General features: G+C 42.1%; 1 long non-coding RNA gene across 1 annotated transcript in view; it reads left to right on the top strand.

Moving 5' to 3' along the window:
- Positions 1-5,154, top strand: part of LOC119820965 — a 35,282-nt gene extending 30,128 nt beyond the window's left edge. The window contains exons 5-6 of the long non-coding RNA XR_005286564.1: positions 1,849-2,005; positions 2,288-5,154. This is a non-coding gene — a long non-coding RNA (uncharacterized LOC119820965). The remainder of the gene's footprint in view (positions 1-1,848; positions 2,006-2,287) is intronic.
- Positions 5,155-27,815: the final 22,661 nt, after the last annotated feature.

The following is a 27,815-nucleotide window of genomic DNA, read 5'->3' as shown; positions in this document are numbered from 1 at the left end:
TCCTGGAAGTTGTCTTTGGACCAATCAGCCTTTAGGATTGTGAGGAAAGAAAAGTAGTGTTCCTTCTGAACTAGCCAGTCTCAGGAATTTGTCAGAGCAGAACACAACAGAAGACCATTTCTGTATACACAAAAGACAGACCCATCTCACATAACACACCAAAATCTGTATATCCTTGCAAAACACATTAACACAAACTAAATACCAGTTTCAATTTAGGCACATACACAGCATTGTGGTGGCTTGGACAGGAATGGCCCCGTAGGCTCATATATTTAAATGTGTGGTCATTAGGGAGTGATGCCCCTTGACAGGGTCTAGGAGGTGTGGCAGTCTTTTTTGGGGGGGTTTTTCGAGAAAAGGTTTCCCTGTAGTTTCTAGAGCCTGTCCTGGAACTAGCTCTTGTAGACCAGGCTGGCCTCGAACTCAGAGATCCACCCGCCTCTGCCTCCCGATGCTGGGATTAAAGGCGTGCGCCACCACTGGCAGGCTTGTGGCAGTCTTGTTAGGGGAAGTATGTCACTGTAGGGTGGGTTTTAGGGTTTCTGAAGCCCAAGCTAGGCACAGTAGCTCTCTCTCCCTGTGACTCTGGATATAGAACTCTCAGTTTCTCCAGCTCTGTGTGTGCCTGTACACCACCATGTTCCCTGCCATACTAAACCTCTGTAAGCCAGCCCCAATTAAATGCTTTCCTTTATAAAAGTTGCCTTGGTCATGGTGTCTCTTCACAGCTATAGAACACTAAGACAAACATAAACACCAGATTTTACCCAGAAAGACGCAGGAGCTGGAGGTGTGGTTGGGTGATAGAGTCATTGCGTGGGCTGGGCAGAGTTCTATGTCCAACTCTCAATAGAACACACACAGATACCCAGTACTGTCTCACATTATACTTAAGTATAAAATTCCTATCTAATGCATGCAAATGAGAAAACCAAAGATTTCACCTTTAAAGAGGCTAATTAGTAGGTCTCAGGGGTAAGGACAGATGGTGTCAAGCAGTCCCGCGGTGGATGTTGCAAACTGGGATGCAAATACTTTCTGGCTTCCATTTGGTGAGCTTTGGGGCTGGATGGGATTGGGAAGAGGTGAACATCTGGAAGACTTGTCTCTGGGGACCAACTAGAGTCCAGGTAACAGTGGTCAGAGCCCTCCCTCCAGAGGTAAACAAAAAGGCTCAGAGTTGTGGTGATTTTTAATTGAAGAAATATGGAAACAGATCTGAGCATTTTAATAATTCAGGTGGAAAATTAGGAACAAAGACACATTCTGGAGGAAGTCTCATCTGAGTTTCCCCTGGATGACTCCAGGTTTCTGGCTCTAGTACATGGAAAGAAAAGGACAGTGCTGCTTCCTGAAACAGACACTAAGAATTGAAGTTGGCCCAATGGGTGTGGGTCTGGGGGTCAGGGAAATAATCCAGACAACTGTAAGCACCTAGGTATTCAGGTCTGGGACTCAGAATGGGAGAGGGGAGACTGGCAACTGTTAGTGTAAAAATGGCATCCAGACATACTTGAACAGAAAAGACCTGTTTAGGATGAAAACATAATGGGAAGAGGAGCCAGGAATGAGTCAGAATAATAACATTTGCAAGTTCAGCAAAGAAAGAAGAATGGGGAAATCCATCTGAACAGAAGAACGATAGGAGAAATTGGTCTAATTTGTGAAGACAATGTTTTGGAAAGATGTTTCCTTCCGATGTAAGGTGCTAGCCATCCTTAGGCAGCAGGCACAGCACTGCTGAGACCAAATAAGAAATATAAGCCTTCTCTTCCAGGACTAATGTTGAGAGCTTTCACTGTAGACAGAAACTAACAGTGTCTCTCTTTTCTCTGGTTTGGACAGGAGCCTCCCTGTATGGAAGCAGGACAACCATGATGACTCAGAGCAGACCTTCATGATTAGGTTTGTTTTCCTTCTATCGTGGCACAAGGTACAACAAGCTCATGAGACCAGAAGATCATCAAGTCTTCATGAGACTTGCCCAGAGATTCTATAAGAGGTTAGCAGTTAACTGGGAGGTGGGACTTGTCTGTGGTATAACTTCCCCTGAGTTCAATATTGCTGGAATGCGACTTCCCATTGGTATAGCTACTTTTGAATTGTTCGTACTCATGTAATTAATCTCATTAAATCCATTGCTTCATCAAGTTGGGTTCTGTCACTATCTTGGTTGAATACATGTTTCTTTGTCTCCCAAGGAAAGTCACCAACACTCAGTAATAATAAGTCACCTCTGCTTGTCACATTTACCTGATTTCAAGTTTATGATCTTCCTCCCCAGCTTTCCCCCAAGCAGGATGCTGGAGGCATTAAACAAACTGTAAGCTTCAATGGTGTTACCGGAAACAGGAATTCAAAACAAAGGCACCAAGAGATCTTGAGGTTCAAGGACAAACCATGGCAACCAGAATCTATGAAGGACCCAAAGGACAAATTCTTCCTTTGTGACTCTAGCTCCACAAAGGAAAACAAAGTAACTGCAGTGTCTGTACTGGAAACTTGAGTAGTCCAGGGCTGGAGGCAATGATCTGTTGGCATGAGATCGTGTATTCAACGACAGGATTCTTTCTTCATTGAGAAATGGACAATGACATCAACTATTTGGTTCATCTAGATACATGGCAGCAAGCTGAGCCTTTCCCTTGAAATCTTTCCCAAATCCTTTCAAACTGATTTGTATTGTATCAACAAACATTCTAACAATAGGCCAAGTTAGCAAGGCAACTTAAAAGAAAACAAATAAGAAAGCACATCGACCTTTCCATTAGCTACATAGCTTTGTTGACATTCCTCTTGATTTTAGGAGGAATGTTCATAATTTACATATTAGCTCAAGTTTACAATGAACGAAGGGGAAGAGAATGAAATCATGTCTCATGACAGTTTGGGTTTTAAAGCAAGTACCCTAAATAATTGTGAGTATCAATATCATCTGAAAATCTTAATTATCAATTACTTTAAAATCATGTTTCCTAGTGTGTCTGTGTGGTTGCCTATGTATGTGTGTATTACTATCTCTTTATATGGTCTGTGGCTGAGAGAGAATTGAATTCCTTATATTTTTTGCTACATCTACTAAAAAAGTATAAAAGAGAATACCATAAAATTGTATGTATATGCATATATACATATATATGTATATGTGTATATTTATATATTTGTTTATAATACTTTCTGCTTTAATAGCTCTAAAACTATGTGGTCAGAGAATCTGGCTTTATTGTGAATGAATCATACATTTAGAACCAACACTGATTCAGAGTGAAATGACTGTGGAAGATTATTTTAATTTTTCATGTTGAACTTCATATTCCAGAAGTTCTGGGCTGATTCCCAACTTAGTCTGACTCAAGCCACATTTTCCTTCCACAGGATGTGAGGAGGTGGTAGGTCTGAAGGCATAAACAGCTCTAATGCATTACTCTACCTAGTATTCCAGGCCATAGGCTAAGTTTTCCAGACTACAGAGTGAGGATTAGCCCTTGAATTCCCATAGTGCTTTCTGATAACTGAGAAAAGAACCATAGGATAGATGGATATGATCATTACCTTGTGCACACAGTCATATTATCCTTGAGAGTCTACTTTCATGCCTATGGTTTTATCCACTTGCTCCTTCTACAGTAAGGGTGTCTCTAAGCTTTTATGAGCAGTGGGAAGGGTGCTGGAAATATGTACAAACATAGATTAGGAAGCTAAGAGTCCTTGGGACAGGTTGCAGTTTGAACTAAAGAGAATCTACAAGAGAGCTGCATTATGATCTAACCAGACTGTGACTAGAGCATGACCTTATGAATTTCATGTGTCATTGGCCTTAACACCCAGCCCTTCAAAATACGATATAATTGAGACAGGACCTTAAAAGATGTAATCATTGCTAAATTAAAATTTATCGGTGGGCATTAGACCAATTTGACAAATGTGTGGTACAGAGAAAACGACCATGCAAGGGTATAGTAAGGATCCATCTGCATACCAATGTGAGAGACTTCGGGTGAAACCAAGCGTCCCCCCCCCCCAGCCTTGAGTTTCCAACTTCCAAAGGAGAAAGACAATGATTTTATTTGTTTAAAGTGCCCTGACTGTGTTCTTTGCTCCTCAGCCCTATCAAATTAACACCATAGGATGGTATAGAAAGCTGAGTTTTGAAGCCCTCAAATCTGGCTATGATTTACAACAGTATTGTAACCTTGAGGAAATTGGTCAAACTCTCCGAACTTCAGTCTCCTCATTTGTAAATTGGGAATAAAAATAATCACCTGTCAGTTTTCTTGAGGAACAAATTCATCTATGCAATTTGTGTCTGACATAAAGTGAGCACTCACGTACTGCCCCTTATGTGATTTTGTCTTAGGTAAAACTCCAAGTCACAGAACCATAATAGAACACTGGGTACATACCAAGGGATCGAGACATGTTCCTTTTGAAAGGCTTCTGATTGTAGATGTCGTTTCAGTTTTTCCTGATGATCAAAGTTGTATATGGGCAGTACTCTTTGTTGGGGAGCAATGAGAGGTGGGGAGCCTAACAGAAGAATTGGGTGCTGTTGTGATGTTTATTTTCCGTTTGACTCCTTACCGGTTACCACGTGGTGAGTAAGGTGGGATGGTCTCTCTGAAGTAAAGAATTATTGAGAATTCTGACCCAGAAGTCTTGTTATAAACTCCTGGTTTAGGTAGGTGAGTGAAGAGAAAACTGAATCACAGATTATATGCGTCCCTTCCCCCAAGCATCCAAGCATAAAAGCCACCAATAATCCAAGAAGGGTAACACATGCCTATAACCCTAGTAGCTCAAACTCTGTTGCTAGAATAGTTCCAGGGAGCTGCTATGACTTATGGTCCAAGGATTCCAAAACTCTAGGTTTGAGACCTATGGCACTAGCCACTATAGGAGCTGAGGGTCCCAGCAACTATGACCCATTCAGGAGCTGTAATATTAGCAGGCACCATCTCCCATTTTCTGCCATTGCCATTTGGAGCCAAAGACTCCAATAGCTGCTAGGTGCTGTGGCTACTGTGTCGAAATCTTAGAACACCAAGCTTCGAAACTAATTGTCTACACCCATAGCTATGTGGCATCTAAATCCCGGTCTCTACTTCTCAAGACTGGGAGATGCAAGCTTCCAAGTCTGTTAGTCCAGTTCTTAAGCCTTCAGTATTCACGAGCCAGGGATGCCTTCGCCACACTCCTTGTGATTTATATCTGGGTGGAACAGAAAGACCTTAGCCAGTTGGTGGATAATCGCTGACTGCATGTGAGGAGAATTGAAGCAGCAGTTCAAGAAAGCGCTCTTAGCCTCACCAATGGAAAAGAGAGCAACACAGAATTCAAGGGCTGGAAAATGGTTGCTTCTGGGCTTGGTGTACTCAGGAGGCAGAAGCAGGAGGATGGCCACCAGCTCAAGACCAGCCAGGCCTAGGTTACATAGTGAAATCCTGTGTCTAAAATGCAAATAATTAAAATTATAAATAGGTGTTTTGTTTTCTCTTTTGAAGTAATATGCACACTGTTAGATACAGTAAGTATCATAGTCATTAGAAGTAAAAAGCCAATCCCCACTCCTACCTTCACAAAACAAAAATATCTTTCATAGAATCAAACACCCAGCTAGGAAAACATGTCAGGCTTACCAGTTTAGCTCAGAAATATGAAAAAGGTGAGACTGTTAAGCTTCTCCAGATTTTTTCCTTTTCCCTGCTCCCAGACCCGCAAGTCACTGTTCTGTGTGAAAAATATTTAGAGAGTAAATGATTGCTTGGCAAGAGCAGCCATTAGACAAACTTCCCTATCATGCAGAGAAACGACCCTATCTCAGTTTTTATTTTACTGGAAGAATGTCTTGCAGGGACATTTAATATCTGATCCAAAATAATTTTTTATGTTCCCCAAGGGTTTACCATGCTGCTCCTCAAGACTGTGCAAACACTGCAGCCTCATTTGGGGAAGAAGGGCCACTGTTTATTTTGTTGCCTAAATGATGTTGGTAAAGCTCATCAGCTTGGTTTTTTTTCTCATTTTTTTTATTAAAAATTTCCATCTCCTCCCCTCCTCCTCCCCCTTCCCTCCCCTCCCTTCCACCCATACCCCCACTCTACCCCTCTCCAAGACAAAGAGCCATCAGGGTTCCCTTCACTATGTTAAGTCCAAGGTCCTCACAGCTCCCCCTAAGTCCAGGAAGGTGAGCAACCAAACTGACAAGGCTCACAGTGAGCCCGTCCATGCTGTAGAGTTCATGCTCATTGCCGTTGTCCTTGGTTTCTCAGTCCTCCTCCACCGTCAGCCACATTCAGAGAGTCAGGTTTGGTCCCCTGTTCCATCAGTCCCATTCCAACTGGACTTGATGGTCTCCCGTTAGATCTGTCCCACAGTCTCAATGGAATTTCTAAGTTATGATTTTATCAAGAGCAGTGATTTAACATTATATAGTAATAATTTTTCACAAAGAAAGATTCTTACATTAGAATATTTAAAAGGTGAATAGATATCACGCCACTGTGTCAAGGACACTTTATCAGGGTGTTGATGTTCAGAATATATAGAAGACTAAAATTCAATAACAACCAGATGGGGAAATAGACAAAGGGCTTAAATGGATATTTCTCTAAAGGTGATTCAGTAATGGCCAATAAGCATGTGAGAAGTCTTTACTGTCATTAATCATCAGGAAAACTGCAAACCTAAAGGATCAGCAAAGACAGAAACGCCAAGGGAACACAGCCTCATATTCATTAGTCTGGCTTCCATTAGAAAATGAAACCACACCTGGCCTGGTGGAACGGTACTGCCATTCTAGCCATTGGAGAGGCCGAGGAGGAGGATGGGAAGTTCAAGGTCAGCCTTAGAAACTCAGTGAGACTCTGACTCAAAGGAAAAAATAGAAAAAAAGCCTGGGGATATCGTTTAGTGGTTGAGTTCTCGCTAAGATGTGATAAGCCCTAAGTAAAATCCCTTGTATTACAAGCTGGCTGAATGAACGCAGGGGCGATTGAATGAACGTGCAAACAAGAAAAACAAAATTATTATGGAGATCTTTCTAAGGACACCAGCATGGTTGTTCCTCAGAAAATTATAAATATCAAAGTGTGATTCAGAAGATCATTTTGCGGTATAGACAGTACAGGACAAGAGCTGAAAGGCTCTCAAGGACAGGTCTGTATATTACAGCAGTGTCAGTCAAACCATCAGAAGGTCGGAGTAACATGCAAGTCCACCCACAGATAAAGATACACAGTGTGTTCTACACATCCAGTGTGATAGTGCTAACATCTTTCAACCTTGAGAAAAACAGAAATCCTGTCCTACAGGGGGTACACAGATAGACCTGAGCAAAATAAACCAACCACAAATATTTCCAAATCCTTCATGCTCAGCATGCAGAGTAGGCAAAGTTGCAGACAAGAAGGTATGGGGCTGATTGAGAGGCTGGGGCTGGGGAAGGAGAATGGGGTTTCTTGTTTAGAGGATACATAGAGTTTCAGTTCAGTAAGATGAAGAGAATCCTGGAGATGGAAAGTGGAGATGCTCGCAAATGTGAGTCTACCTTGGGTCACCGAATTGCCCATAGATAGCAGGAACCATCAGAAATCACACATAAAATTTAGAAAATATCAAAATTGTATTCTTTCAAAGCACCTCTTCCTTCTATTTCTCTCCATTTTTCTGCATGTTAACAGTTTTTATTTCTCATTTGATCTGATTTATTCTGTGGACGTGTTTTATAACTGCCTTATATAATGTTCAGCAACACATTTCCAAAGAAAATTTTCATGATGCTTCCATAGGGTAAGATGATGAAATGTTTGTACGCACTGTTACCACAGTCTTTCTTTGATATGCCTGCGCCTCTCTCTGATTAGCTCTAGTGACTAGGGAGGCAGATGAGGGAGGGTGAACAGTTTGCTGCCTACATGCTTGCCTGAGGAAGTGGCTGAAGGGTGGAGTGTGTATTTTGGTCAAGAAAATGTTTTACTGATGTTTTCTTTTCCAATGTTGATTATAATTCAGTCATCCCAGAAATATAAATATATTTGAGTTTGAAAATACTGTTGGCTGTGAAAACACTGACTTTCTGTTCATATATCTAATAAACAGTATAAGATTCTTCTTTTCTATGAAAAAAATAAACATTATGTCAACACACACACACACACACACACACACACACACACACACACACACACACAGCCCCAGTCCTTAACTTTAGAAATGAAGCTGGTGTAGTGGGATGCGTCTTTAATCCCAGCACTTGGAAGGCAAAGGCAGCCTATGAATCTGAAGCCAGCTTGATCTATGGAGTGAGTTCTAGCACAGTCAGGGATACACAGAGAAACCCTGTTTCAAACAACAAAACCTAAACCAAAAACTAAAAAATGATTAGGAATTAAGAATTTGTTTTGTGCAGTAAAGTCATTTTGTGTTTGGGGAATCACTTTTCACAATGTGTAATTTTCTAAGCATATTGCCTTCAACTAGAAATGGATTATGAAAATAGCAATAATTATCATTTGATTTTCTTACTTTTTCTCATTGAAAACAAAATCAATCATCGGAAACTATAGCCAAGCTTGAAAGTGTAAAGGCAGCTGCAGGGCGGGGGTGGAGCTGGATTGTCGAGGGCTTTCTTAGCATGGATTTGGCCTCCAGTATTCCCAACAGACAAATCATAAACAAAGCAATGACACTAAGCGCTACAGTCAGGATGACTTTATTTCGGACAGATCACTAGGCAGAAGTCCACCTCTGCATCGAATCTCTGCTCTTTAGCCTGTAGAATGTCCCCAGGGCAGACAGCACAGCCCTCAGGGATGGCTACTTCCTCACGTCCACGATGACTCTCACCTAGCAAGGTGACATGCTGACTCCTGTGCCTCAAAGAAACATGTGAAAGATATTCAGGTAAGCTGCTGAAAAGGAGACCCTTTGTAGGTGCCGCTGGGAAGGCTTGGCCTGTCTCTCCATTGTGAGTTTACTTGAAAGAGAAAAAGCAGGTATAGCCAGCTTTGTCTAAACACTGTAATAAAGGTACAGACATTTATAAACTCAAAAGCATTGGAAATCTGTGGAGCAGAAAATCAATCTCCCATTTCTATTCAATTAATCTTGTTTTCCAAAGATGATCACTTTAGAGATTTGGCACACATTCACGCACATGTATGCACATACACACACCTTGTTTGACCTATGGAGAAAGGAAAAGTATAGGTGTGTGTATATATTCTTTTTATAGAAGTGGATTAAAGGTTTATACTTTTTTTGTCTTTGAGACTAGATCTCACTCTGTTCTCTAACATTCCTGGAATTTACAATGTAGACCAAGCTAGCCTCAAACTCACAGAGATCTCCTCATTAGTGCTGGGATTAAAGTCATGCACTACCACATCCAGGTTATACTTTTATTTAAAATATATATGTATTATATTTTAATTATTTTTTTGGTAACTTCAAACATGTACATAATACACTTGGTCACATTCACCTTTACGATTCCTCCCTCTATCTTCTCCCAGATCCACCCCAACTCCCAAGTTTGTATTTTCTGTAAGTTACTTTATAACATTTAGCAATACATTATGGCAGTTTTAGGTCATTAAAGGGAACTCTATTTCATCCTTTTCGTGTCTGTGTAGTATTTTATTTTAGTGAATATTCTGTAATCTGTACAAATCACTTGTAAACTTTTGAAAAAGAATGGCCCCCATAGGCTCATTTGTTTGAATGGATGGTCATCAGGGAGAGGGATTCTTTGAAAGGATTGCAAGGATTAGGAGGTGTGGCCTTGTTGGAGGAAATGTTTCACTGGGGGTGGACTTAGAAGTTTCAAAACCCCTAACTAGGCCCAGTTCTCTCTCTCTCGTTTTCCCTCCCTCCCTCCCGCCCTCCCCCCTGCCTGTTGCTATTGCTCCAGTACCTGGCTACATTCCACTGTACTCCCCACCATGATGGTATTGTACTAAACTTCCAAAATTGTGTGCAAGCCCTCAATTAAATGCTTTCTTTTATAAGAGTTGCTTTGGTCATGGAGTCTCTTCACATCAGTAGAACAGTGACTAAGATATTACAGTTTCTTGAAGGATTTACAAATGAAAAATGATGTTTATTTTTAATGTGTCTGGCCCAGATTCTCTTTACTCTTACCCACAGTACCTTATGATCAAACATTGAATCTGGCTTCTTACTGGGTTTAGCCAAGGGAAAGCATGTCAGGTTTGGGGTGGAAACAAAGAGACCATGTTATGGCATCCACTGCCTACTTCTCCTTGGAAGAGAGGTGTAATTTCCTGGAAGTTGCAAGCCTCAGCCCTCAATGTAATCTTCCTCTTCCTCTTTGCCATACCTCCACTACTGCGTAGATGAGGAAATGGCACGCCACTGTTCCTTGTCTTCATGCTTTAATGCCCCCTGTCTGTCACTACAGAGTCCTTTAAACATTCAGTGGTTAAATGACTTATGAATATTTAGTGTTTGGCAGTTTCTATGGGTGCAACTCTTTCTGCGATGACTGTAAGATTCCAACCTACGCCACTGACTACAGTAAACAAGAGAACTGCACACCCGGACAGGACGCTGGCCCACACTACCACCTTCCTATGTATGTTGACTTATTGTCTTGAACTGCAGTGGTGAATTCTGCTTCCTATCAGAACTCCACCACAGAAGATTTTCTTTTTCTTTTCTTCTTGATATCGCAGAAAGCATAGCAGCAGTAGAAGGGTCCTTCTGCACAGGGCTTTGTACCCGTGGACAAATAGTGCTGAAAGGTGAAGTCTCAGAACTTTTATCACAATTTTATCTCTTCCATTTCTTCACAGATATTGCCAAATACTTAACAAAAAGTTACACCAGTTTAAAGACCCTCAAGTGGTTCCAATATCCAGTTCTGCAAAATCCTAACATTAGATCTAAATATTTTTTTAATTATTGCCAGTCCACAAATTAGGCTGAACATGATTACATTCAGCCATACACTACAGGCTGTGAGACTAAAGAAAAGCATCTTATTATAATTTTGTATGCATTGACTTTCCTTTGTGAGCTGGGAGACACGAAGTGGACACTGAGTGGGTTATTCGGGAGCCTCTCAGACTTACAGTAGCTTTAATATCTTGGCTTTGCACTGCCAGGAGTCGGGAGAGGTGGCCAACTACACAAGTATTCCCCATGGCTACAGAATGACTTCTTCCACATAAAATTCAGATGCCAAAGCCCTAATGCCATTGGGATTTTATCAGGAGATCAGGTCTTAGTGGGTATTTAATGACAATGGGATAGCTAGGGCAAATTCCTAACCCTATAGGAAAGAAAGAACTTATTCTTGGCTGCATGAGGGCACAGTGACCAGTCTAGTTATCTAAGAACAGAGATCTCATGGGAAGCGGTTTGCAGTGGCACGGCTCTCAGACATAGACCTGCATCTGTGAAGAAACACAGCTGTGTTGTTTAAAACATTTCTGTGGCAATAGGTCACTGCAGTACATCTGCAGTAATCTTAGGGCACTCATGGGGAAGATGTGGAAGTCCCCAACGAGGAAGAGCATGGACCTGTTTTGATCAGAACCTAAAGAAGCCTGAAGCTGGTAGACTGGACTCATAAGGATGCAGAAGGAACCGACAGTCATGGGGTAGGAAGGCCCTCAGGAAAGAATCAATGGAGAGCCCAGGGAAGAGTCAAGTTCAAACCTCTTAAGACCATAGTGGTCCACATTTCCTTCCATAAAAAAGACCTCCCTCACCTAGTGTCTTCCACTAGGCTGGTAGAAGATAACAAGAAGTCAGCACGTAAGCTTTATACTATGAATATGAAGTGCTCCAATGGGTGACTCCCATATGTAACACTACCTGAGGACCTTGTATTTTTCAGAGCCAGGCTTTCCACCTGGCTTGTCTCCTCACTGTTCCAAAATTTTGTTCAAAATTAACTATCTCTACTCCCCTCTGCCAAATTTCTTATCATAGTTCAAAAGAGAAAACCATTCTCTTGAATGGCTCTTGCATAACCTTGAAAATCAGAGTCTCTGCTCCTTGCTCCTCACTGACTCCCCTCCCTGCCCCCAATAGAAGCTCCTAAACATCCTTCACACCCAAGCACTCTCTCTTTCCCATCTCTGCAGCCCAGGCACCATTCCCCCCTGCCTAGCCTATGGCATTCATTTAGTCACCAACCTCCTGCATCTTCAATGGATCCTTCTAGTTCTTTCTCTCCCTCTGTAGCCCAAGTGATCATCAAAGATCAGGTCACAACCCCTCTTTCATGCCCTTATTGTTCTAAAACCTATTATCACAAAGTTCTTAGTACCTTGTGCTTGCCTAGGTCACCAGCTTCAGCCCTCCTACTTCCTCACTGGTCACCACCTTTGGCCTCATGACTCTCAGCTCAAGTTTAATGACTTCTCTAATCTTCTAATCAAACCATAGTCCTCTGCTGTGTTCTCTAATAGGATTTGTTTCCTCTGCCTACTGACCCTTACTTTAATTGCCACTTAAATGGATACTACAGAAAATGATAATATTAATTTAACCTGACTGTAAATGCCATGAGGATAGGGACAGTTATTTTGTCCCTAATTTCTCCCCTTGCACCCAATTGTGTACCTTGTATATAGAAAGATCTTAATAATAGCCATTAAATGATGGGCTGGCTAAGAAAATTCTTTTCATATCTGAAAAGATACAAGGAAGAATATTCATGGGTCATGGCAATAGAAGGGTTTTCACCCTGCATCTCCAGGGAAACCCATTTCTTGCAAGCCCTGAGGTCTTGTCCTACGCGTAAGACTCACAAGCTAGCTGGAAACTAAGTGGAGAGATAGCCCCGCTTTCCACCATTCACCTCACTCTCCAAGTAGCTGCCTATTTCCACTCAAGATCCAGTGGAGATCTTAGGTCATTTCTAAGAACATCAGTTAGGGAAGAGAAAAATATGCTTGTAGTACATTATTATCTTTTAAATTCCTTCCAATTGAACATATGATTGTGCGAAATTAGCTTACTTATGTAACATACACCATCCATATGCTGACTTCATTTTCTGTAGGAAAGAGGAAGAAAAGAGAGAGTCTAGGGGCTTATGTTAAGACCACTGCAGTCCTTGCCCAAATATGGTGACATAACACTCCGGGGTGAGGAAACTAGTCTGGATTTTATAGTTTGAAATCCAGACTGGGTGAAATAAAATCCCAGTGAGTCAACATGTGTGATTGTTCCAAAAGTCTGGATGAATGCCAGTCATTCATAGCTTGCTATTTCCAGTGAGATTTCAAAACACGAATACTTTTAGTTATGCTTAACAACAATCAAAAACTGTCAGAGCGCAGTAGGGTCTTCTAGCTGAAGACGTAGAGCACAGACCCATACTGCTTAGAAATGTCCTCATCATGTCCCTTGTGTCTGCCAGTGTTTGGAATGAGAGAGTGCCCAGCTTGTAAAATCCAACAAGACACGAGAGCAGAACAAAATATTAACTGCTCGATAGAGGACGTGGAGTCAAGGGAAACTTGTCAACATACTCAGAATTAGAATTTGTATGGTCTCAATTTATTTTGGGGCATTTTCTCGAATGCCAGGGCAATATTTATAGAACCTGGGCTGAGCTGAGTGGCAGCCAGTTCTGTGTGGCATGCGGCTCCTTTAGATGGAGTTTCCTGGATGATCCCCACCCCTCCTCATCCCTCCTAACTCAAACCATCCTTTATAGGTGCAGAATCTGGAAGTTACCACTCGCCAGTTTCCTAGGTGCAGAAGGCCTGCCTTCTTTTAAAATCCAGGCACTCCTTGGAAGGGCAGTCTAGATATCATTCCAGCTTCTTTAGAAATCAAACACACCGTCAGTGCAATCATTTACTCTTAACTCCTCAAGCTAAATCTTCTGTTATTTTTGAGTACGTGATATTTGTTTCATTCTGTGCAAATAGACTTGCCAAAATTCTTATAAAAGGACTTGTTTGTGGCAGTTTATGGATGGTTTTCGCATATACTGCCTTTTCTGGGTGAAAGAAAGAGAAGGGGGTATCTGGAAGAAACTGTCAGAATGAACCCAATGTCACATGGAACCTCAGTAATGTCTACAGTTAAGATGTGTCTATAAAAGTTGTATTACATTTTACATTCTTTTAGTGTGTCTGTGTACATGCCTATGTATCACAACACACATGTGGAGTCGGAAGATAACTTTCAGGAGTTGGTTCTCTCTTTCCACCATGTGGGTCTTGGGGATCAAACAGAGATCATCAGGCTTGGAGACAAGTGCCCTTACCCTCTGAAAATAACTTGTGTGTGTGTGTGTGTGTGTGTGTGTGTGTGTGCGCGCACATTCACGCACATGAGTGCAAATACTTAAGGAGACCACAGGTGTCGCATCCCTCTGGAGCTGGAGTTACAGGTGTTCTGAACTGTCTGACCCTGGTGCTGGGACTGAACTCTGGTCCTCTGTAAGAGCAGTATGCATTCAATCTCTGCACCTTCCCTCCAGACTCCTCAATTTTAACTGCAGAAGCAAAAGTGAGGAACTTCAGTACACGGGTCAATAAGGGGAAGCAGAAAGTGAGGGAGAAAGAACCACAGTGACCTGGAAACGGTCTCTGCCCACACAGTGTCTTCCCCAAGTGATGCTAATGTTGGGTTTGCACAAGTTTGCTGATTTGAAGGAAATGGAACTGAGATGAATTAAGAAGTGATGGGGGAAGAATTTCCATGTGCCCTGTGTTTGACAACACTAAAGCCCAAAGAAAAATGAAAACTTTATCAACACACTGAGAAACTTCAGCTCTGTTTCCAAAATAAAGCACTTTTCCATGCTTTTCATATTTTAATGATAAAGCTGTTTCTCACATCCTAAGCACCTAACCAGAAGGCGATGATACCTTCTTAGTTTTTAGGAGTTTGTGTCTTTTTCTTTTTTTCAAGTCAGGGTTTCCTCTGTGTAGCCCTAATTTTCCTGAAACTGGCTCTGTGGACCAGGCTGGCCTCGAACTCATAGAGACCCACGTGGCTCTGCCTTCTGCGTGCTGGAACTAAAAGTTGAGTTGGTATCATTTAACTGCAACTACCACAGTTTCTTAAGGCATGTGTTAGAGACTGCCTGGTCTAACCACCTCTCAGCAGCTACCACAGTTTCTCAAGGCATGTGTTAGAGACTGTCTGGTCTAACCACCTCTCAGCAGCTAGCACAGTTTCTCAAGGCATGTGTTAGAGACTGCCTGGTCTAACCACCTCTCACTTGGCTTATACTCTGGTTGGCAACAACTGGGAGCATTTTTCACTTTGACTTATTCTTGCAGAAAATAAAATATATCTGTATTTTGGTCATGCCTTCATTTTCCCAAATTGAAGCTGGCAATTTCACCCCCCCCCCCAAGTTTCTGCCCATGCATTTTCATGTGATAGATCTAAAAATAATCACATGATGTCACGGGATGTGTCTGGGTGTGGCGCCATGTTTTGATATGTGACATCGCATTTGGACAAATCACTCAAACAGTCAGCAATAAAGAAATTCATGGGCTGGTAGAGTGGCTCGTGTGTAAGGACGCCTGCTTCAAATCTGAAGGCGTGAGTTCTGCCCCAGGAAGCCCTTGGTAGTTGATGGTGAGGACCAACTTTCTAAAGTCGTCCTCTCCAGGTGTCCTGTGGCACATGTGCGCCCATATTTACACACACATGGTCATGACATAAGTAAACAAAAATGCAATTTAAAAACTTAAGCGAAATCCACACCATGCTGCAGACTAACACTCAGCTTCTTTAGTAGATTCCAGGAATTTTCATTTGCAATCAAATAACTTATACTCTCAACTGAAAATTATTATCCTGATTTAATTAACTAAACTTTCATAATCACGTAACCTCAGTCTAACCCTAAATTTTAACTTTCATTGTAATCGGCCATGTAGTCACTTACCCTGTTTTGATGGCTCAGATGATCAGTGGCTTTACAGCACATTTCCTATTAAAAATAGGTTTTTAAAGGCATTATTGAGTTATCTATGGCTTGTCAAATTTCTTCTCTCATTTTTTTTTATATTATTACTTTTCTTTTTACTCCAATCTTCATTCCATTTTCTGCTCTCTCCAAAGCTCCCTCCCTGCATTTGTGTAATTTGGTTTATAAGCCAGATTCTTACATATATGTGAAAAAATGTAATGTTGTTTTTATAATGTGTGTGTTTCAGATTCACCAGATGGTATTGCACGGCAGACTTCGCTGAGCTGCTTCCTTCCCGTCTGCACTCAGGACTGTGGGGCTTAGTTTCTGTTGCTGTGACTTATGACTATTGATGCTACAGCGATACGTGTAAGATGCACCTCCCACATGTAACCTAGCGGGAGTAGGCATCACCTCCCATTCCAAAAAGTCCAAAATGTGGAAAGTCAGGTATTACAGGGAAGCCAGTGGTGGCTGTAATGTTGAGTTTTCCTTGCTTATGGAAGTTCTAAGTGGATATAAAGAGAAGGCATCTGGCTGTAGGAGAGAGCCTCCAGCCAAACAGCTGGTTCTCAACAGACTGATGTAGATTCCTGACCATGAGCCTAACAGTTACAGTAGATGATGTTATCTAAAAAGAATGCTCTGCCTGTGAAGACTGAGCTGTTGACCACAGAACTCAGGCAACTGACACAAAGGAGAGCAGATGCAGGAACTTGCAAGACAGATGAGATGCAGCAATCTTGCATAGAAATGCTACATCAGACATGGTCAGTAAACTCTTCTTGTGAGCCTAATGGAGTCAGAGGAAGGAAGGAAGGTAGGACAGAAAAAAAGAAAGAACAAGGAAGGAAGGAAAGAAGGAAGGAAGCATAGATTTCTTGAGGACACAGCTGCACTTCTCTGTTTCTGCATAGTCTGTGGCTGTCTTCCGACTCTAAGGGCAGCATTATATGGCATCAGCAGAGATAGTATTGACTGCAGGAAATATTTACTGTCTTTTTTACCAGAAATGCATACTGACTTGTTAAACTACATGAACTTGAGCAATGAGCCAAGTGTCCTTGTGATCCCTCATATTTCTTCTTTAGCTTTCAGAGATGTGACTCAGAGGTTAAGAGCACATACTGCTCTTGCTGAGGACGTGAGCTTGTCAAGTCATGGATGTCAGCATTCATGTCAAGTGGCTCACAACTGTCTGTAACTCCAATGCCCCTGTGCTCCATGAGCACGTGTGTGTGTGTGTGTGTGTGTGTGTGTGTGTGTGTGCGTGCACACACACAAGCACACACACCCTAAAACAAAAACTGAAATAATAAAAATAACTTTTTAAAAAGTATTTCTTTCTCATACCACAAGCAGATTATACAATCATGAGATCATCCACCATACTTGATAAATGTTTTAGGAGGCTGCTTGTTGGTCCCCAACTGCTCAGCTCTGAAATAATCACACAGAAACCATATTATTTGCAATACTGTTTGGCCAATAGCTTAAGCATATTTCTGGCTAACTCATATTTTAAATTAACCTATCTCTATTAAGCTGTGTATCACCAGGAGGCTGTGGCTTACCGGGTAAATTTCCTGTGTCTGTCTCCAGTGGGGCTACATGGCTTCTCTCTGACCCCACCTTCTTTCTCCCAGCATTCAGTTTAGTCATGTCCCATGTCCATCCTCCCCCGACCCCATCACCTAGCTCTATTCTGTCCTGCACAGGCACAAAACAGCTTCTTTATTCATTAACCAGTAAAAGCAGGACATATATAGATGGAACCTCCCACACCAGATAAGCATACATTTAACAAGTATTTAAAAAGGCTTTAACTTAACAAGTCCATAAAAATGTTTTTACTTGCTTTGTCTCTCTTGAATGGATTAGTTTCTTAATATAAATCTAGTACCTCGATTGCAGAAAACATGATTTTCCCCTTTTTTGTTTGTTTGTGCCTGTGTGATTGATTAAAGTCTCTAGTTTTACATATTTGAGTTCCTCTGACATGATTGCACATAATTAGTGAGAAGCATTATGGATTTTAAGAATTCATTTGATACATGAGTGAAGTCTCTGTTGAGCTGCAGGAAGCAGGTGTCTGGCAGCTCCCAAGGAAGCAGCTGCTGAGCCCAGCCATTTCCGGTCTCCTTTCACACTCTTTAAAGGAGCTTTTGCTTTGTAGTCCTGGGCTTCAGGCTTCCTGAGACTTTCTGAAGGAAACCCGCAAAGAGTTTGGAAATTTAATCCCAGGACACTCAGGAGGCTGAGGCAGGTGAATCTCTGTGAATTTGAGGCCAGCAGGATCTACAGAGTGAGTTTCAGGACAGCCGGGGCTACACAGAGAAACCCCATCTCAAAAACACAAAAGCAAAACAGAAGTTTGGCAAGATGGCTCTCAGCGGGTTAATGCGTTTGTCAAGCAAACCTGATGACCTGAGTTTGATCCTGAGAACACAGGTGAAGGAAGCTGGATGGAGTGAGATACAGTAATCCCAGCATTCCAACATCAAGATGGCAGGCAAAAGCCTCAAAATTACTCGACGTTGGTGCGGAGCAGAAACGACCAGAAAGATCCTCCCTCAATGAAGGTGAGAGGAGAGAGCCAACTCCTGAGAGCTGACCTCCATATGTGCACCATTTTCTGGTTTAATAAAGAAATATGTTAAAATAAGAAATCTGGGCATGGTGGGACATGCCTTTCATCTTAGAGCTTGGGAGGCAGAGGCAGGTGGATCTCTCAGTTCCAGGCCAGCCTGGTCTACAGAGTGAGTTCTAGGACAGCTAGGACTACACAGAGAAAGAAGCCCTGGCTTAAAAAACAAGAGGAAGATATGCATATGCTATAATGTAGATGTTCTGGTGTAATGATTTTAAAAAGAAAGAAAGGAAAAGAAAAGGAAAGGAAAGGAAAGGAAAGGAAAGGAAAGGAAAGGAAAGGAAAGCAAAGCAAAGAAAGGCGAAGTGGGTAACTTTCGGCGGACCCTGCCAAGGTATGCTGCCATTAAGCAAAGATGCTACCTGCAGCAGAGTTAGTGCAAGAGGTTTCTTCGGGAAGAGCGAGAGCGAAAGGCCATGATGGAACAGGGGCGTGAGAGTGGAAGGTAGCCAGACAGAAGAAGAGAAGCAAGGCATAAGAGAGGAGCAAGAGGAAGGAGAGGAAAGACAAAGTAAAAAGAAGCAAGAGAGAAAAGAGACAAGAAAGGACAGAAGAGGCAAAAAGAGTGAACTGTGTCGGGAAGGAACTCCAAGGCGTGCACGTGTCGCTAGCCGATGATGGTATGGAAAGGTGATGACGAAACATCTCTGGAGGAAGAAGCAGGATGCTGCTTTGGAAACGAACACTAACACTGAGTCCTGGTGCCTGGTTGAAATCTCACCTAAAAATCTGACTGCAGTAAAGCACAGGTGCCTGGATTCCAAAGTTTTGACAGTGGAGGCCAGAGGTTGATGCCTTCCTTGATCAAGTGATTGCCTTATTATTTGAGACAGGGTCTCCCACGGACCCTGAACTTCTCCGATTTTACTCTCCTCAGACCAGCAAACTATTAGGATCCCCTTGTCTCTGCTTCCCAGCTCTGAGGCTGCAGGTGGAGGCCATCCACAGTTTTTATTTTTATTTTTTTTAACATAGGTGTTAGAGATCCAAACTCAGGTCCTCATGCATAGCAAGTGTTCTGACCCACTGAACCAAATCATTACCCCTATAATCAAGGCTAAACAAACAAACAAACAAATCCCGCAAAACTCCTTTAGGTGATTATAATATGGAGGCTGGATTGAAAGACAGGGAAAACGATGGGGACATGGGAAAGGAAAGGAACCCCTTGCTCCAGGGCCTGACTGAAGTTGCTTACTAGCTGGGAGTCAAAAAGTCCATCACAATTACATTTGTTTATACTATGTAAAAACACTATTCCTTTCATATCTAGATGTTCCAAATACAATGTTAAATAATGAACCACATTTAGGGTCTAAGTGTATATGGCCTTCAATTCCCTTCCCACATATAGACCCTTAATTTGGGGGAATCTCCTAAACAAGGCTATGAACTTTGTTCACAATGAAAATACATATTAGTTCCCATGTTTAGTGCCCTCATCTGACATGGGTATACCTTATCATCTGTGATGATATCTAATACACCTCAGGGACCAACTTAGGATCTCACTAAAGCTCCTTAGCAACCTTTTGAGATGTGACTCCAGAAGACAATAAAGTCATATGTTGTAAGGATGCTTTAGGGCAACCTGTTTCTGGAGGCCCCCACCTACACTTGGGTGTGCCCTATCCTTCCCCAGAACACCCACGTCTTTCTTTACTCTGCTTAACACCTGTGTTAGACTTTCTTCCTACCTAAGCTGCAACTCTACTAATCGTACTGACTTGTCCTGGAATTCTTCCTGCATCCCTGTCCTGTAATGAGGCACATACACTGGCAGGATGCTGCTTATTCTGGTGGGATGGTGCTCTATCCAAGGGAGTCCCCTTGAGCCTGGAGACTCATGCTGGCTACTTAACAAACACGCTCGAACAAATGGGCCAAATTCCAACTCCAGAGCAAACCATCTCAGTAGAGTAGAACAGCATGAAACAATTTTACAATACTATGCATACCTTTAAAGGCATTTGAATTTCTATAAGACTGAACCCAGTGATCTACATATTCACAACCAGTTTGTGTGCATTGACAAATGAGGTAGACTATCTGAAATGCTTTTGCCTCTTAGTTCTTAAAGAAACATGAATGATTTTCCAGTCTTGGAGAGGTAGAAACAGGTAGCCAAAAAGCACAAGGCAAGGAGTTCTATGTTATCTCAGTTAGGAATAGATACAAGGTTGGAGGCAGAAACATTGGCAGGTATCTTGGTCTGCTGGGCAGCCTTGCAAGCCATGAAAAGGATTAAAGAATTAAAGTGAGCTGTGAGTTTTATGGGGAGGGGCTGTGGATCACACTACCATTCTGTCATATAAAGTTACCCTAAACAGTTTAGCTGTTAGAAATTGGAAGTTGCTGGTGGCGGCCATTTGTCTGGTATACGTTGAGGACAGAATTACAAAGAAAGACAAAGGAGAGTCGTTGGTTTTCTCCAGAAAATTTGGAGCAGATGAAGGACATAGGCAAAGGCATGGGTAAAATCCAGCCACCAGCCACCTGGTAATTGGTGTGTGTGTGTGTGTGTGTGTGTGTGTGTGTGTGTGTGTGTGTGTGTGTGTGTGTATGTATGTGTGTGTGGTGGGGAATCTCTGCCCCTACAAATCCCAGCTCTTAAGATTGCCGGGCCAGTGGAAGGTTGAAAGAGTTTTAGGCTACGACTAGTGGAGAATCCCAGGAATTCTCGGCCAATCTCAGCCAGGGGAAAGCTCTTGGACTCTTTGACTGAAGAAAGCTCCAGTGAGCTCCAGGTCTAATCAGGGCACCTCCACCTCCGAGTTAAGTCCATGGTTACCTTGTCCCGGCATTTTGTTATGTTTCATATGTGTTCTGGTTGACTGCAACATGGCCTCCCACTTCGAAGGTCAGGCTGTGTCAGAAAAAGACAGCAAAGGTGGAAGAGACAAGGAAGAAATGGAGTAGAAAGAAAGGTTTTTCTGAGAGAAAGAGGGCCCTGCCAGGAGCATATGAGAGCCTGGGAGGTTTTTTCCTTGGGTGGGCTTGAGACACTTGTGGGTCATCTTCCTATCCTGGGTCTTGGGCACCACTCTTAGATTATTTAAGAGTAGCTGTAGCAAGGCTAAAGGTACAAAGGAAGAGAGGCTCGGTCTGACCTTAGGTAGGACCATGTTTATTAACAGTAATTGAGGACTTTCCGGTGGGGGGACTTCCATCACCTATGGGTGTGAATGGCCATAATGCCTACAGAAGATGCCCTGCAGCCTTTCACAGAGGCAAAAATGACTTCTTGGTCTGAAAGGGAATTTGGGAAGTATAACCTTTTAGTGGGAAACTATCAAATGCAATCATTTCATTCTTTCTAAACAGCTTTAAATTACAGGTGTTGCCATGGTTTTAGACAGTGACAATGATTAGGCCTTTGATAATTTACCCATGTCAGTTGTCTTCCTTTGGACTAGTCCTGCTGTTGTTGGGTACTTAGGCCTGGAAACCCACAGCCTCAGTTTTCCCTGTATTTCAAATCAATGAAGACACAGAAATTGACAAAGGGAATAGATTTATTTAGTTTGGTCAAATAGTGGGGAGTTTCCTTAGATGACTGTCTAGTTTACTTACCTCTATGTCTGTGGCCATCTTCCAACTGGTAGAAGACCCTAAGTAAGGCTAGACACGTGAACATGTAGCTGCAATGCAGGCCGACCACCCTTTGCGAGAGGGAGGAAAGGGGCCCTGAGTCCCAGGTCGTCTCCATTCTCCATTACAGAAAGAGATGGATTGTGTTATTGTTGTTTGGTTTTTGTTTTGTTTCAATTCAAGTCCTGGTTGAGGAAAGTGGTATTCTAAAGAACTCCCACTAAACCAAAAATTTAATTCATTCATTCATGTGTGTGCTTCTGTGTGCATGTGTAAAGGAAAAGTGAAGAAAGTGAAGACAGAAGGAGCCATTGGAACCTTTGGAACTGGAGGTGCATTATTACACCAACCAATGTGGTTGCTGGGATTCAAACTCCGGTCCTCTGAGAGAGTAGTAAGTGATCCTAAGTGTCGAGCCATCTCTTCAGCCCCAGATCCTATGTTTTTGAAAGAGGATAGTGTCTCAGGGCTTTGCCTTGGGTAGGATTCCTACCTATTCCAGACCTGGCAGAGTTCTTTGTCTCTAGGCCCTTTGTCCCTAGGGATGGCATAGAAGCCTTTAGTATCTTTTCTTTAAAAGTTAACTTCTGCCAGGCAGTGGTGGCTCATGCCTTTAACCCCAGCACTCAGGAGGCAGAGGCAGGAGGATCTCTGTGAGTTTGAGGCCAGCCTGGTCTACAAGTGCTAGTTCCAAGACAGGCTCCAAAGCTATAGAGAAACCCTGTCTTGAAAAAAAACCAAAACAAGCAAATAAACAAATAAAAAAGTCAGCTTCAGCTTTGACTCTTGTATACCTGTGAAACATACAAGTCCTTCCATGGAGGATGGTGATATAAAAGTTAGTCTGACAGCAGAAGGGAAGGAAGGAGAGGATGTCCCCTCTACCTGGAGCTTCAGCATAAGATCACAGTTAATACTAGACAATGCCTTAATAGCAATCAAATCCCTTTAGCTAAGTTTGCTACCTAATTAGAGGCAGCAATGTATTAAACATAGTTCTGCCTCTTATTTTTCAGAAATGTGTTAGTTATAGTTGGCCTCCATATTGTATACAAGCCTTCCAGACAAAGGAGATTTCTCATCCCAATACCCACAGGGCTAGAAAAGCACACACTTCTACCAAGGCTGTAACTCTCCCAAGAAAAGCTCTTATTAGACTCTTCAGTATAGTGCCTCAAAGGAGACTTTTAGAAAATATAAGTGGGCTTGACAGATAATGGCAAGACATAGTTCAGAGCCATAAATTTTACAAAAGGTTACACTGTGTATTTTAATGCAGAGATGGATAACAACATTTAAGACTCACACAGGTGAAACAGGCACGCACATGGATCTGACTTCAAAGCTCGTTTTTCACCATGGCTTCTGAAATCTCAGGCACAACATGCTACTCTAAGATAAAGAATCCATTAACATGTAAAGAGTTCTTTGTGTGATAGAAATCGATTGCTTCATTTAATATCTGAGAAGAAAAAAAATTGTTTCAGTTGTTAAATATGGGGGAGCCTGATGAATGGAAACAACCTTTTCAAAGACACAGAGATGCCTTTGAAGAAGAGGGGATGAGAAAGGAAGTCTGCACAGGGCTCGCTCCCTCTAAAACTTGAAATTCACTCTACCGAGGGGGTACAAGGCGTTCCTTGACTTGGTCTGGCATTCTCCAGCATTTCAAGGGCTCAGATTATAAGCAGTTTGGTTATTTTTCTTTTCCTAAGTGCCTCCACCTTTCATTAATTCAAGTTCAATAAATGAAACACTTCTCCCCCCCTCTCCAGATGTCTAGCGAAATGAGTCAACATTTTGCCCATTAAAGCTACCTGATTGTAAAGTGTCTCATTCCCAATCTGACAAAAATAAACAAATGCACTAAATTAGAAAGGGAAGCACAGAGATAAAATTAGTAGGCTGCTTCTACGAATCCTATGTGCCTGGGAAGCAGGTGAGAAAGGCCCCTCAGTCATGCTTGCGGCAAACCCGGGAAAGTGTGGCAGCTGGGAACATGGTGATTAATTAGAGGTGTGCTTTTCACATCAAACATACGAATTTGGTTCCCGAACAATCTGTCCCAGGTGCTGCGTGAATGATGGGAAGAACTGCGTGTCTGTCCCCCAAGACACGGCTGCAGATTCGGAAGCACAGCTTTTTGTTAGAATTCTGCAATCTTATAAAGCAGAAGGCTGGGAGCACCAGGCCATGAAAGTAAAGTCCACAGTGCAATCGGGGCACAGCGGAGCTTCTCTTTCGCTATCGTCCTTTGCCGCAGCTCGGCGAGCCTTGAATAGCACACAGTGCTCTGAATTGCATGTTTAGGATGGAAGGCTTGCTTTCAAAGTGTATTGTACTAGCAAACAAAAGGTCTGGATACAGTGGGCTTCCGAATTTTAGTGTGCTTAAAAGGCTCCTGAAGTATGCATTAAGGGGTAAACTGTTGGGCCACAGTCCTTTGGGATTCTGACTCAAAGCCCAGCATGATTACCTTGAAGAGCACCCCTAAATAATCCTGATTTTTTCCGTTTGGGATTATGTTAAAAGCAAAGTTAAGAACCACTGCTTTTGTGCTTTTTCTTGGAAAAAGATGCTGCCTGCTGGACGACTGTAGAGTTGTGAATTTCATTCATCTCCTAATATTTATTGCATAATCTGTCCTGTGCTAGGCTAAGGGGCTAAAATGACATTCAAAGCAGCTAGTCGATAATTAGATTCAGGCAGCGGATCATCTCTGGGAAAGAGGGAGAGGCAGCCATTCACCACAGCATCACACAAATAATTGCAAAATTACACCTTAGGTGCGTTCTATTACAAGTGGCATACAGTGTTACAGAAGTGGGAGAATCAGGAAGATAGGATGCATCTCATTAGCTCTGCCAGGGTAAACAGAACCAGCTTCCAGGTTTAAATTCCGCAGGCTTTTGTCTCATGTCTGGCCCCTAGGATAGCGTGTTTGTCAGCAGTCTGCCCCGTCCCTGCTGAGCCGTGCGATGCTGGAAATGTATGACATTTATGTTCTGTATGTCCATGCTGAGATAACGCGCAGGGCTCTCAATCACAGTCTACAACCTGAAGTGTTTTCTTTACGACAAACCACACAGTCAGATGAAAGACCTCCATGTTAGCATCAGCAGGGCCTCCAGCAAAAACTCATAGGTCTTGTTCTAGAAGCGCAGTATATGTGAAGAAAAGGTGTTGTTTGAGACCTGGATCCCTGGACTTCAGGAATATATAGCTACATCCTCCCTAGTCAGGATGTCCAGTGTTTTTGTATCTGCTGACAAGAGGCCAAGGCTGTATAATTCTGCCACAGATTCAAACTGTAGGAAGAAAGAAGAGATAGATAGCAGATGATGATGTCTGAAGGCCAGGCATAGCTGTTACCTTATTCAAAATCCAAAAGGTCACTGTGCTGGACAATTTCATCAGAAAGTCATTGCTTCGAAAACAAACTACACAAAAACAATTAAGGGCTGAAAGAACTCATGGCCTTGAACCTGGTGACCTAAAAACTTATTCCTAACATTTTCTTGATGTCCCTAGACTGAGTGCTAGGCTTGCACTGGAGAACAGGAAGCAGGCAGCCTGCCCTCAGTGAGTTCACTGTCTCTTGCAGACGCAGTCAGAGACATTTCTTACATGCCAAGCACACTTAAGATTGGGAAACTGGGACCAAATAGATTCCAGCGTTCATTCTGGAAACACTGCCTCTTTGTCAGTAGATAATAACTGATAGAAAGCACTCAAACCGTGAAGCCTGAGACCTGACGTCTGAGCTCACCTTTGTTGCTTGTGTTCGTAGGAAATTGCACGGACAATGTGTAGCCTGTTTGATTGGCAGATCTTTCTCTGGGATGCCAATACTTGACTTCAGTGGGGTAGTTTGGGTCTGTGCAGTAATTCCTCCCTGTGGTATGTGTTTTGTTCTAGGATGCCAGCCCATCTCATTCTCAGTGAAGAAGAATCCACCTCATTTCACTCAGTACCTGTGTAGGAAAGAGGAAAGAATCGCATCTCATACACATGTTATTTAAGGTGCCCATCTGTACTAAGATTACCTTTCTACTCTCTTGCCCCTTCTGTCCCTTGCCAGCCGTGAGCTGTGAATTTCCTGGCTCTGTGTTAGAGTCCTCTGTCACCTGTTTTATCACGGAATCCGAGCTCCTGCATGTTTGTTGATCTGTGTCCTCCCAGTGGCACATTTTAGAATCCTTAGGAGACAAAGAGAGAAAGAGAGGAAGAGAGAGAGACAGAGACAGAGGGGAGAGGCAGATGTGAAGCTCTTATTTGTGTTCAATAATAGTATCCTGCACTTAGGAAATTGTTTTAATTTGAAAAGTACAAATTAATTGTAATTACTAATATATGCTACTTAAAATATAGATGAACTGAGGTGGAGAGATGGCTCAGTGGTTATAAACTCTTTTAAAGATGCAGGACAGATATACTTGTTTTATCAAAAGATTATAGCACACAGATATTAAACAATCTAAAGTCTCGGAATTTGCTGGTTACAGAAGAAAAATTAAAATTCTTGTTGAGCCTCTGAAGATGGGAAGGTATAGTGGATGGAATAATTCTCAGTTAAAAATATAATTCACAGTAATTTTTAGGTTGTTTTACTTATTCACATCATAACTTACATGATATAAAATACAGCAAATTTTATTTCTTAAAGTAACAGCTAAGATCTCTAATTTAAGCAGTTAATAAATTAATTTGATATTTTGAAGTCAGTAGTTATCTTATTCTCACCTAAAAGGTGAGTCTAAATTGATTATTGCGTAGAATCTAGCTAGCATTCTGTTTATAAAGATTCCCATGATATAGTTTTTATGCTTTCAGTACATTGGGCATCCAATCTATTGTGAAAATTTCATTACAGCTCTTTCTGTGTTGAAGAACACATTGTTTTCAACTGTCTTATTATTTGATTGTATGAGTGGTTCACAATTTATGTATTTGGTGAAGCAAATGTAAAACAGAGAGAAGAGGAGGGGAATAAGGAAGAGAATGTGGGAAGAAGGGGGAAGGAGGGGAGGACTAAGGGAAAACAGAAACTGAAAGACATTCCAGTTTAGCCTTCATCCTCAAGACTGCTTTTATTTCTTTAATTGTTTATTCATTTATTAATTTTGAGGCTTTTTGTTGTTGTTTTTGAGAGAGTGTAACTTGGTGGCTCTGGCTGGAATTTACTAAGTAGATCAGGCTGGCCTTGAACTCACAGAGCTCTTCCAAATTAGAGACCACACCCAGCCAGCCCTAAGGCTGTTTAAAAGGTCCCTGGATAGTAATGAAATTTAAGATTTTATTTAAAACAACAACAACAACAAGTTATTTCTGATTTAATTCTCTTCCAGGACAGATTTCAAATAATAAATATGTGTAGTGTGGGAAGGGTTGGTTTTCTGATTTTATATATAAACCAGAGTCTTTACCGAATTTATTTCTCCAAGTTTGTTGTGTGAGCTCCAAAGAATCATTCCTTGGAGGTTCCTTCATAGCAGCTAATTTTATGAGATTTACACCCGAGAGGCCCAACTGCACCCTCTCAACTGTGGAGGTGTAGTTCTGGGTCCCCATGCAGAGAGACCTCTGGACACTTGACAGCACTGACAAACTCTGTGCTTAACTGCCTTGCTCCCCGTCTCCACAAGAATT

The sequence above is a fragment of the Arvicola amphibius genome, chromosome 8, assembly GCF_903992535.2.
Source record: "Arvicola amphibius chromosome 8, mArvAmp1.2, whole genome shotgun sequence".
NCBI lineage: Eukaryota > Metazoa > Chordata > Mammalia > Rodentia > Cricetidae > Arvicola > Arvicola amphibius.
Note: the sequence above shows the minus strand (reverse complement) of the source record. Positions and strands in the feature narration are given on the sequence as shown.